The following is an 11,513-nucleotide window of genomic DNA, read 5'->3' as shown; positions in this document are numbered from 1 at the left end:
GGTCTCCTTCGCTCTTCCCCCAATTGTGCAGGGGCTGCCATTGAGCCGGCGTCGCTACAAAACTGTGGTCGCCAAGTGATGATGTTGTGAAGTCGCCCGCCCGTCCCCGCCACGCCCGGGCGGTTACTGGCAGCGGCGGCCGCTTGGGCTGCTGCTCTCAGGCTGCCGCTGCTTTAGAGACTTCTCCCTGAGGGAGCGCGGGCGGAGGACGACAGACGTCTAGCTGTTCCTGTGAGTAACCTTCCCGCGCGCGACCCAAACTTGCCCTTGCCAGCTTCCCCTGAAGTCGGAGGAACCTCCCCATCCCGCGCTCCTCCCGGTCCTCGGAGGTCACGCGCGGACACCGGAGCCCGAGGCTGGGAACCTGAGGGCTGGGTCCTCCCGGGTCCACCCCCGTGGTGGGAAGTGGGTTGTTTGCAAGTGTGGGTGCGAAGTGATGGGCGCTGGGCTCTGGCCTTCGGGTTCACCCCAGCTGCACCTCCGAGGATTGGCAGCCTCTCATCCTCTGCTGCAAAGCATCCACCTGGAGCCCTGTCCCCGAGCGATGAGCGGCTTTAGTGTCTGGACGTTAAACCCTAAGCCTCGCTCGCCGTCTGTGATGTGAGTGATCGGAGAGGGTCTTGGAAAGAGCTTTTTCTATGTTGAGTGAGTTGGGCTTTTCTTGCGGTTGATTTTGAGCCGGACACCACTCGTCCTTCTAACGAAACGGTTGACTTTAGTTTCAAGCGTAAATAATGGATATTGGCAGATGTCGTTTTTAGTACCAGCATAAAGATAATCTCCCAAACACTTAAAAGATTTCTGGGTCATAATAATAGTGGTGAACTCAGTTACTTGCACACAACCTTTTATTTAAACCTGCAGTTTCTGTGCAGGAATATGAGTAGTTTTTCATTGGAAATTCATCAAGGTACAATGGACATAGGAATAAAATGAAGTGGACTTTTCCAGGTTTTTTTTTAGTCTATTTCAGTAAATTTTTTCCCCACCTTCAAATCTTTGCTGTAGAATTGGAAGTCTGAGCTACAGTGATCTCCAAATAACACGTCAATGGTGGTGATGTGACACTTCAGAACAAATTGTGAAGGACATTTGGTGGTGAGAGGGGGCAGGGATGAAGACACTTTATCATCTCAGCAGTTATTCCAGCCTTCTATTTTAAAATTAAGTGTGTTCAACAAGTCTGAGGTATGCAGCAAGTACATAGCGTGTGAAAGACACTATTTTGTTATTTTACAGTTTTTTATTTCTACGATGGAAGGGGTGGGAAAGAACAAACATTTACTTTCAGTCGGCCAAGCACCCCAGTTACTAGCTCTATGTACATTTGCTCACTTAGTCACTATAATAACCCTGTTGCACTAATCTGAGGCTCACAGACTTTGCTTATGTAACAAGTGCAGATTCAAAGCTAGATCTGCCTTGCTTCAGAGTTACAGGTCAGGTCACTTGTGCCTACTTCAGAAATTACTGACCCTAAAGATTGGGTGATTAAAAAGTATTTTCCGGCGTTATTTCCTAGCGTTGCCTAATACGTTGATTCCTCTACATCGTTGACAGCTAGAATGAGTCCTGAACCCCTGCTTTAGTACTTTTGAACAAGTTGTTCTCTCTGCTTGCAATTCCCATCCGCCACAGAGCTGCTTGTTAAGACCCTATAAGGCCATTCCAAATCCACCTCAGTTTACTTTTGTAAGACATGATAGGATGGGATTTTCATCTCAAAAGTCCTTTCCAGTTCAAGGGTTTAAGTGATTCTGCGATTGAAAATATGAGCCGAGGAGTGTTATTCTCCATGAAAATGGTTGACATCTATAGTCACAAAGAGTAGAAAAACCTGTTTCTTAAAAATTTTACTTCAATACCCAAAATACATTAAACACCGATATAAGGAATGAGACAGATGACAATATATTATTTCTTGTTTGTTTTGAGCTCTGTTTATATCATCTGTACTGGTTTTTGAACCTCTTTACTTGCTATCCTCTTTAGTTGGTAAGAAATTGGAGGCATTAAAGTAATATTCACGTTTAAAATGGCAGTAATTAAAGGAACCGAATTATTCCATGGTTTTCAGTCATATTTGTTCAGACCTGTAGTGTTCGTGTAATAATAGGAAACACTTATATAACACTTACTATGTGTTAGATACCCATCTAAATGTCTTACCTATATTAACTCATCCTCACAGGAGCACTATGAGGTGTTTTTAGAGACAGGCAACTGAAGCAGAGAATAAGTTAACATACCTGAGGTTGTTCAGCTACTAAGTGGTAGAACTGGATGTCAAACCCAGGCAGTCTCAGAATCTTTAACAGTTATTGAGCACCTACTGTGTACCACCCCCACAACTGGATGCTTTTATTATAATTAGGCCATTTAACTTTACAACTGTCTTATATAGAATGAAGTTCAATGTATAGTGACTTGCCCAAAGTCACAAGATAAGTAAGCGTTAAAGCCAGGATTTGAACCCATGCTTGCCTTTCTTCAAAGTCCCTGTTCTTTCTTTTACTTTCTCTTAATCAGATCTTTATTAAATACCTTCAGTGGGCCAGGCGCTGTGCTAAGTGCTAGGGATTTAGTCTCTGTTCATATGGAATACAGCCTGAAGAGGAAAAGAGACAAGTGTGATAGTGCGTTGATAGGATAGCATACGGAGAGCAGCATACGGAGGGACTGTGGGAACACAGAGAAAGGACAGTGAAATCTGCCTGGGGTGAGAAGACTTGACCAGTGATTAAAGTGATTTTTAATCACTTTACCAGTCTTAGAAAATCAAATGGAAATTAGCCTGGGTAAAGCAAAGGAGAAGGGGCTGTCATGGACCGAATTGTGTCCCTCCAAAATTCAAATGTTGAAGCCCTCAGTCCCATAACCTCAGAATGTGCCTCTATTTGGAGATAGGGCCATTAAAGAGGTGGTTAAGGTAAAAAGAGACCTTTAGGGTGGGTCGTAATCCATTCTGACTGGTGTCCAAAGAGGAATTTTGGACACAGACAACAGGGATGTATGCATAGAGGAAAAAACCGTGTGAGGACACATCAGGAAGGCAGCCGCCGGCAAGCCTCAGGAGAAACCAAACCTGGCAACACTTTGATCTTGGACTTGTAGTTTCCAGAACTGTAGAAAATAAAGTTCCGTGGTTTAAGCCACCTAGTCTGTGGTATTTTGTTATGGCAGACTAACACAGGGGTGTTCTAGCCAAAGGAGTGACTTACAGAAAGCCTGTGCGGTATGGCCAGGCGATTAGGTTTCATGGTGACAAGTGTTGAGCGATGAAGCTGGAGACGAGGCTGGGGCCATATTAGGCTGATTTTGTATGAGATGCTGATAGGTTTAAACTTTATCCTAAGGGGAGCGGAATGGAGGGGTTTGTGGCGGTGGAAAAACGTTAGATCTACATTTTAGAAAGACTACTCTGTGAGCCTTGTGGAGGATGGATCAAAGGGGATAAGACTGGAGGCAAGGAAGCCAGTTAGGTGTCTATTGGCACAGAAAGCTGAACTAAATATTTTCTCAGAATATTGAAATATCAAACTAAAACAGAATTGTTGTTAACATAAGGAAGATTTTAAAGGGCACAGTGAACCATTAGGGCATACATAAGAAGATTTAGGAAGAATTTGTATATACCTGTTTTGTATCTAGAGACTGGATTTGCTTTGACATTTTGTTTTCTATAAATAAGTAAAGCTTTACTCAACTGTTACAGAGTATTCACTATTTTTCCACTGCATTTAACAGACAGTTTATGGTGCCTACACTGTTCTAAGCCAAGTTCTCTGACACCCTTATGATATGTCTGCTGTTATGATCTCCATTTTATATGTGACGATATGGAAGCACAGAGAGGGTAAGTAACTTGCCCAGAGTCACATAGCTGATAAATGGCACTGTTAAGATTCAACTCAAGCAGTCTGTCTTCAGAGTCTGTGCTCTTAGCCGTTATACTATGCTGTTGCCGTATATTATTTATCAAGATCTTCAGCTGTCTATGAAAGGAGGAGGGAGAATACAAAAATAAGTTGAGTGTTGCCTTAGGGAGTACACAGTTTATCAGAGGAGATAGGAACAATTATAAGTTAAAAAAAACAAGTATTTTAGAGAAAAGTGGAAAGTATTAGGAGGCAATGCTTACTTTGAGTTGGGGCCTTTGGGAAATCTTGGTGGAAAAAGTGGTGTTTGAACTGGGGAGGTAAAGAATGGCTGGACTTTGAATGTGTAGAAGGGAGAGAGGACATTAAAGGCAGAAGAAATCGCATGAACATATAGGGTTAGGAATTTCCTGGTGTGTCTAAAGAACTAGTAAATGTAGTCCCTTGTTTTGGCTGGAATATATTGTGTGGTTGGAGATGCCAGTTTGGAGGGCGGGAGGACAGCAAATGTTTGGGAAGAGAACCCTCAGGGAGTGAGGGGCAAAGAAAATTGTGAGGTTTTAAGCCAAATGATTGAGGTGTATACTAGATGTAGTAACTATCTTTCAGAAGAGAATAAAATTCATCTAGTCCCAACTCATCAATTAATAAGTCCTGTCTTCACTGCCTTGCAAATCCCTCTTACTGTTTCCATTCACCCAGTTTATGCCTTTATTACAATAATCCAGGCATAATGTGAGAAAATTTCTTAATTATTTTACTGTCTCTGATCTCTCCATTCCTGAAATTTATCCTGTATCTTGACTCCAGATTTATTTCTCAGATGTCACCTTCCATTTAGAAACTTGTTCCCTCTGGGATCAAGTTCATCTGAACTAGTCAAATTTAAAGCTCCAAGTAGCTTCTCCATAATCATTCCTGCCTAACTTGGTCTGTACACTGTGGCCACATTGGCTGTGTCTGCTGTTTGCTTTGGGGCCTCTTTTTTTTTCCCTTTGTCCTTTACCTACCAAATACCCTCATTCTCACTATCCAGATCTTTCCATCCTTGAGGAACCCACTTAAGTCTGACTCCTATGTGAAGTTCAGCTAGAAAAGAGCTCTCCCCTCACTGACTGTCTATAGAACAAGTCTGTTCTAATACTCATTAAATACTTACTTATCTGGTGGTGTTATTTTGTTTTCTTAGATTTCTTAGATTGTTAGAGCTCTCCCCTTTAGCTCTTAGATTTTTTAGATCTTTAACCTCCCTTAGGCTGTCATATACTACTTTTTATCTCTATTCATTACTTTTAGTTTAATTCAAGAGGCATTTATTGGAAACTGTCCAGTAAGCAGCTGATTGACCAGTTGTTAATTGAGATCATTTTATCAAAATTGCTTTTATAGCTGGCTTCTTAATATGTAATGTTCTAACTTTATTCCTAGCTTTACTACCGACTCACACAACCTTGGGAATGTCCTGTTTAACCACCCGGAATTATGGTTTATTCGTGCTAGAAAATGAGCATGCAAAGTCTACCCGTGATACAGAGGTGGAACTAATTCATGTTGTAATGATCATTGAGGTCTTTGAAGCTTATCCATATATCTCTGTCAGTGTTTGCCAAACTTCAAGTTCTTTCTCTTTAGAAAGCTTTCTGACAAGTCATGGAGAAGAAAGGAATAGTTCAAATAAAATAGGGTCTAATTTAAGAGTGTTACGCTGTATTGTGTAACAATGGAGTTGATAAATTATGTGTGTTAATGATGAAAGAACTCACCCGCCAGTTCAGTTAATAGTTCATTTCAACAGCAAGTATTTATCAAGTTGCTTGAGTTCCTGCCAGTATATTCCCATTCTGATCAGCAAGCAGGAGGAAAGGGAGAAGATAGCACCTTCCCCCTTCCTTCCTGGAAGAGGACTTTCAGGAAGTAAATTGTAGCATATGTTGTGAAAGAAACAAATTAGTTGCTAAGTTAGAAAATAAAGGTGGCAGGGGAGGCTCCTTTAGACAAGTGGACTGGTAACTTCTCCCTGAGGATGTTTTCAGCTGAGACCTGAAGGGTGAGAAGTTGTTAGCATATAAAGAACAATACCAAAGTCTGTTCAAGGGAGAGTGAATAGCTACTAAGGCGCAGAGGTAGAAGGGTGTGATGAGGAAGTGAAAAGAAATGACAAAAGGCCTGTGTGTCTGTGGCTGAGTCTGAGCAAGGAGGAGAGTGGTGCAAGATGAGGGAGGAGAAGGAGTCAGGGGCCAGACTGCGGCAGACTTTATAGGCTGTGATTTGAAGTGTGGATTTTATTCTAGGTATTATTAAGAACCATTAAATTTTTTTTAAGGAGTTTAGTTTTAAAAACATTATTCTTGTTTCCTTTTAGAGAATAGAGAGGAACAAGAGATTAAGAATAGAATCCTGTTAGGAGATTGGTTCATAGTCTAAGAGATGATGACAGCTTGCATTAAGATGGTAAAAGAGGGGATGAAGAGAAGTGGGTAAATTTGACATATATATTGGTATTAGACTGTACGGGATTTGGTACTGCATTGGATGTGGCAAGGTGAGAGAAAGGAGGCATCTACTGTTTGTTAGATCAACTCAGGGGATCATAATCAGCTTGTGAAAAAATTGAGTGGAGCTCAGGAAGAAGTCTGGTCTGAAGAGCCAGATTGGGAGTTATTAACACTAAAAAGATAGTTTAATCTGTCGTAGTGGTTGGTTGGCACAAAGGAAAATGAATAACAGTAGCAGTAAAGAACCTGGTCACAATTGGAACTCTGGTAAACACCAACATTTAAGCATCAAGGGGAAAGAGCTGGGTGATGAAATGAAGGGATTTGAGAAAGAGCTTTCATGGTAAGATGTGGGCTCCAGGAGAGCCACGGGAGGGACGTTGAAGTAGGGAGGAATCGCCAATATTGAACCAGAGATGACGTAAGATAACAACTAAGAAGGTATGGTTGGATTGGTTAGCAGGACTCTTGGTGACGGAAAGGAAAGTGGTTTCAAGAAAAATCAGATTGTGCTGGAGTTGAAGTGTGAATGAGAGATGGGGAGAAGAGAATGCGAGTAAATATTCTTTGAAGAAGCTTGACTGAGGACAGAGGGTAGTAGCCAGAGGGAAACCCAGAGTCTTGAGGAAGAGAGATTTTTAAAATTTTGTTTTTAATAAAATAGAAGATTTTGAACATAATAATAGACCAAGTAAGAAGATGACGCTAGTGGAAGATAAGGAGAACCAGTGGAGAAAAGTTTAGAGAGGGCAGGACTAGAGACTTTGAAGTAACATATATTTCATTATTTTTTTTTAACTGGATGGACATAAACACAAGGTGGAAGAATTGAAAGGTAAATGATAAAAAAATAAGTTTTTTTCCCCTTCTGTCTTCCAGCCATCCAGTTCCTCTTCTAAGAGGATTGCTAATTTACACTCCAATTAACAAGCATGCAAGTGCGTGGTTGGGATTATATTTGTACTTAATTCTCAGAGTTCAGGAGAAAGCTAGCTATGGATTATGTGGATTTATTGGTGGGAAGAATGAGAGTAGGAGAGATGGAGAACAGCCCAGAGGTTCAAAGATGAGTGAGAAAGATGTGGTACGGAATTTCTCAGAAAAGAGGGACTTTGAAGAGGATAATGAAGGGCATGCCTGTGGTGTGAGGCCCATGGTTGATGACCGAATTTTTGGCAGCCCCGTTCCACATGGTTTTGTGACCTTTTCAGGAGGATTTAACGACTTCTTTATATTTAAAATGCATGTCAGGGGCTGGCCCCGTGGCGCAGCGGTTAAGTGCGCACATTCCACTTCGGTGGCCCGGGGTTGCCGATTTGGATCCCAGGTGTGGACATGGCACCACTTGGCACGCCATGCTGGGGTAGATATCCCACAAAAAAGGAGAGGGAAGTGGGCATGGATGTTAGCTCAGGGCCAGTCTTCCTCAGTGAAAAGAGGAGGATTGGCAGCAGTTAGCTCAGGGCTAATCTTCCTCAAAAAAAAAAAAAAAAATGCATGTCAACTTGGAAAATGGACATCTCAAAAATTCATCACTTATGTAAAGTAAATTCCTATCTGGGGTCCAGCCGTCAAAGGTCTGTTTTCTCCTCCTGTTGCTTTTGGTCATAGACATGTTGTGTGTGGTGCTTTGGGGTTATTCAGGCCAGAGGTGTAAATCCAAACAAAGGGAAGCTTGTTGGTTAAGAAAGATCACTCTCTGTCTAAGGAAGAAAGGAAGAGGAGACTGGAAACCGACTAAAATGTCTCTGAGATGGTACTAGTGTTCCTAACGCCCAGAATTTAACAATTTAAAAAAAAAAATTTCCTTTCAACCATTCTCATCTTTTTGGCTACTACTCTGCTAAACCACTGAATTTGCCTTTGTTTTATTTTTAGTCACAAAATTGAAGACGACAAATGAGACTTAGATTAGCAATTGTGAGTTTTTTAAAGAAGGTATTTAACCATTTCTCATTTGATGTGAGGCTTGTTTTAAATACATTCATAAACAGCTGCAAAAACTTAGTGGGAAGCATGATAAAACTAAGCAATGAGCCAAAGATTCAGTTTTAGCTTTCCTATGAAACTGACAACTAGTTCTTTTTAGTTATTACAAGAAAAGTGGATACTGTGTTACTGCTGTAAAAATAACCCTTTTAACAGCAAACGCTTATAGTTCCCATAAAGCAAATAATACAATGTTTTCTTTTGAATGTTCACTCTTAGCTGGATTTTTGTTTTTCAAGGCAATTTATTTAGTTGATATTAGACTAAAATATATTAATAATCAATTTTGTTCATTAAATTACTTTTTTAATTCAGTGTATTGATATTTTTAATCATTAAGCTTATAGTTAAGCATGTGTTTCGAGCCTACTATGTGTCAGTGGCTTTTAGGTTTGGAGCACACAAAAATAAGACGGTCATTCAAGGAGCTCACAGTGCAGCAAGGAAGAAAGTGAGCACTTAATCTTCTGGAAGCAGCCAAGCAGGGGAGTCATTATACACTGGTTAAGGAGCAAAATCACAATGAAAAATTTTAAGATTTCCTAAACCATTTTTCCACATTTATAATCCACTTTTTATTTCTCTATAGTAACAGTACAATTCTCACAAAAGGGTGGAGGACCTGTGCTTTTCTTGGGAGACAGTAAAGAAAAGACGGAGTGTAGTCATGGCCAGCCCAGGGAAAAGAACTCTGGGAGAGAAAAGCACTTGGTGACAGCACCAGAGGAAGAGAAGCAAGCCAACGAAATCCCTCATGCTGGAGGCAGGGAAGACAGAGGTACCCGAGGAACCAGCAAAGGACGGAAAAACAGGTCCTGGGGTTCAGTCTGAAGCAGACAGACACCTTCCGGCTTCTCCGATAACCTGGTTATCTGGTTTCTCAGCCAACATCAGGTTGGACAGAGGGGAGGCCCCCTGGCAGCAGTAAAGTGTGGTGGTTGATGGCCTCACAGTGAGGGCGGAAACAAAATTAGAAGTGCACTTACAGTCTCTAAAAAATGAGCAATTTTGAGACCATTAAGTGAGGGAGAAAGAGCTCCTAAAAGCTTATAAACCTGGAGGATATCACTGTAGTCACTATTTTATAATACAGTAGTTGCTAGTCATGGTATGACCTTGAGTCATCAAATTCTGTTCATCCATTTTATGTAAGGACTTTTTTTTTCCCTCCCATAGCAGTGTGTTGGACTTTTCTCATTACTATGTCTTAACGTCAGGGGGAAAACATCTTTCTACGAATGTTTTTGAAATAAGAAAACCGGGTGGGTGGGGAGGGAGTGTTAAAGATTTTTGTCACAGTGTTGTCAAACCCATTTCTAGGGAATGTTTGCAACATCGGTGTAAGTGACGGGCCCTGCGCAGAGGCTCACATCCCTCGCTGAAACCGTGGGAGGCCTATGCAGATTCTTGTAAATTGGGCTAAGAAAGCCTTCAATTTTCAAAAGCTGTAACAGTCTTATGTTTCTCACATCGTTTCATTTTTCTCCCTGCTACAGATTGCAAGCATGTAGCCTAACTCCAGATTGATTCATTCATTTAACAGATATTTATTGAATGCCTGACATTTGCAAGATATTAAGATATAGGTGGACTTAATTTATCAGAATAAGGGTTTATTTTGGTCTGTATTCTACTTAGTATTTTTAGCTGCTCAGAACGAGTTACAGAATTACTTCCAATTTACAGTATTTCTTCTATATTATCTTCTTGATGCTGTAGAATAGCCCATTGAGAGGCAAAATCAAACTCAGATTGGAGTTGTCTTATTAAGGAAATATATGATATACATAAAAACACATATCATCCTGCTTCATAGAAAATAACAGCCAACTTTGAGATCAGATTACTAATTTCTAAAAGCAAATATAAACCACATAAGAAGAAATTAGGGGTTACTTGCTTTTTTCCCTTTATTCAGTATTTTCCCTCAGTGGAGTGGAGAGAGAGAATTGCATTTGAATTATCTCTGAGGCTTTTTCAAGTTATACATGCTTCCTTGCCCTCCCCAGTATCTTGCCAGTAGAGCTCAGAGCTTAGAGGGCCCAGCTTTGGAAAAACAACCTTGGGTTTGACTCTTGGTTCTTACTAGCTTGGGCAAGTTGCTTAACCTCTAAGCTTCAGTTTCCTCATCTATAAAATGGTGACAATAATAAGATGTGCATCATGGGGTTGTTGTGAGGATTAAAAGGGATCATGTACATACAGTATTTAACCCAAGGCCTAGCACATAGTAAGTGCTCCGTCTGTGTTAGCTATTATTATTAGGAAAGACTGACTTTAGAACAGAATTGAGAATGTATTTCTTTATCATGTATTTTTCATTTGAAACACGGAATGCTCTTCTGTCTTTATCATCAGTTGTTTACCATTATAAGCTGATCTTAAAAACTTCTGTAGTGCTGGTTTCATTTGGTATATTCTACAGTAAAGTCATGAATTTAACTAATAGGTTTTGGTTTTTGCTTTTAGAGTCAAAAGAGCTAATTTCTGCTCAGGAAAAGTCTCTCAGGGCAGTGGTATCTCCTCTTCAATTGTTCAGGTTTAGAAATTAAAGTTTTCTCAGTGTACTCAGAGTTGATCAGGCCTGGAGGAAAGGCACACTAAGCAGACTCACTGAAGAGTGACAAATATGCCAGAATGTCTGCTCTTCATATACAGTAGAACTGTCAAGTAAACTGCATGTTTTGCTTCCCATAGTTAGTATATTTTTCCCTCACTGGAAAATCTGCGTGAGAAACCAAGTTACTGGAAGTTGTTTTCCTGTGTGTGCATCTAGAGGTGGAGGACATGTGAAGCATAAGGAACAGTATGCTAAGGGAATGGGGAGGGTTGGGCTGGGTAGCGGTATGCAGCCAAGAGCTGTGCCAGCTCAGAGGAGAGAGGGCTGAGGCTGGGAGACCAAATGGGAAGCTATTGCAGTAGCCAGGGACAGAGAGAACGGCTTGAACTAAGGCCATAGCAATAGACTCGAAGAGCAAGTTGTCAGGAGTTGGTGACTACATGGGAAGCAGGGACCGGGAAGAAGGGTGACTCTTACATTTTTGGCTCTACTGATCAGGGGAACTGATAATATTAACTAATTAGTAAAGCAGGAAAAGACAGATTTCATGGGAGAAGGATAATGAGTTCGGTTTAGAATGCGGTGAATTTA

The 11,513-nt window shown here is 40.9% G+C and overlaps 1 protein-coding gene across 13 annotated transcripts in view; it reads left to right on the top strand.

The window, feature by feature from the left end:
- The first annotated feature begins 21 nt into the window (after positions 1–21).
- Positions 22–11,513, top strand: part of TRAK2 (trafficking kinesin protein 2) — a 61,649-nt gene continuing 50,157 nt past the window's right edge. For 4 of the 13 annotated variants that reach the window (XM_070580732.1, XM_070580726.1, XM_070580729.1 and 1 more), the window contains exons 1-2: positions 92–231; positions 8,952–9,256. The gene's annotated coding sequence lies outside the window, so the exon portion shown is untranslated. Of the gene's footprint in view, positions 232–1,170; positions 1,189–3,747; positions 3,857–8,951; positions 9,257–11,513 lie in introns of those variants that run through there. The other 9 variants (XM_070580724.1, XM_070580721.1, XM_070580731.1 and 6 more) reach the window with 6 other exon arrangements.

The sequence above is a fragment of the Equus przewalskii genome, chromosome 17 (genome assembly GCF_037783145.1).
Source record: "Equus przewalskii isolate Varuska chromosome 17, EquPr2, whole genome shotgun sequence".
Taxonomy (NCBI): domain Eukaryota; kingdom Metazoa; phylum Chordata; class Mammalia; order Perissodactyla; family Equidae; genus Equus; species Equus przewalskii.
Note: the sequence above shows the minus strand (reverse complement) of the source record. Positions and strands in the feature narration are given on the sequence as shown.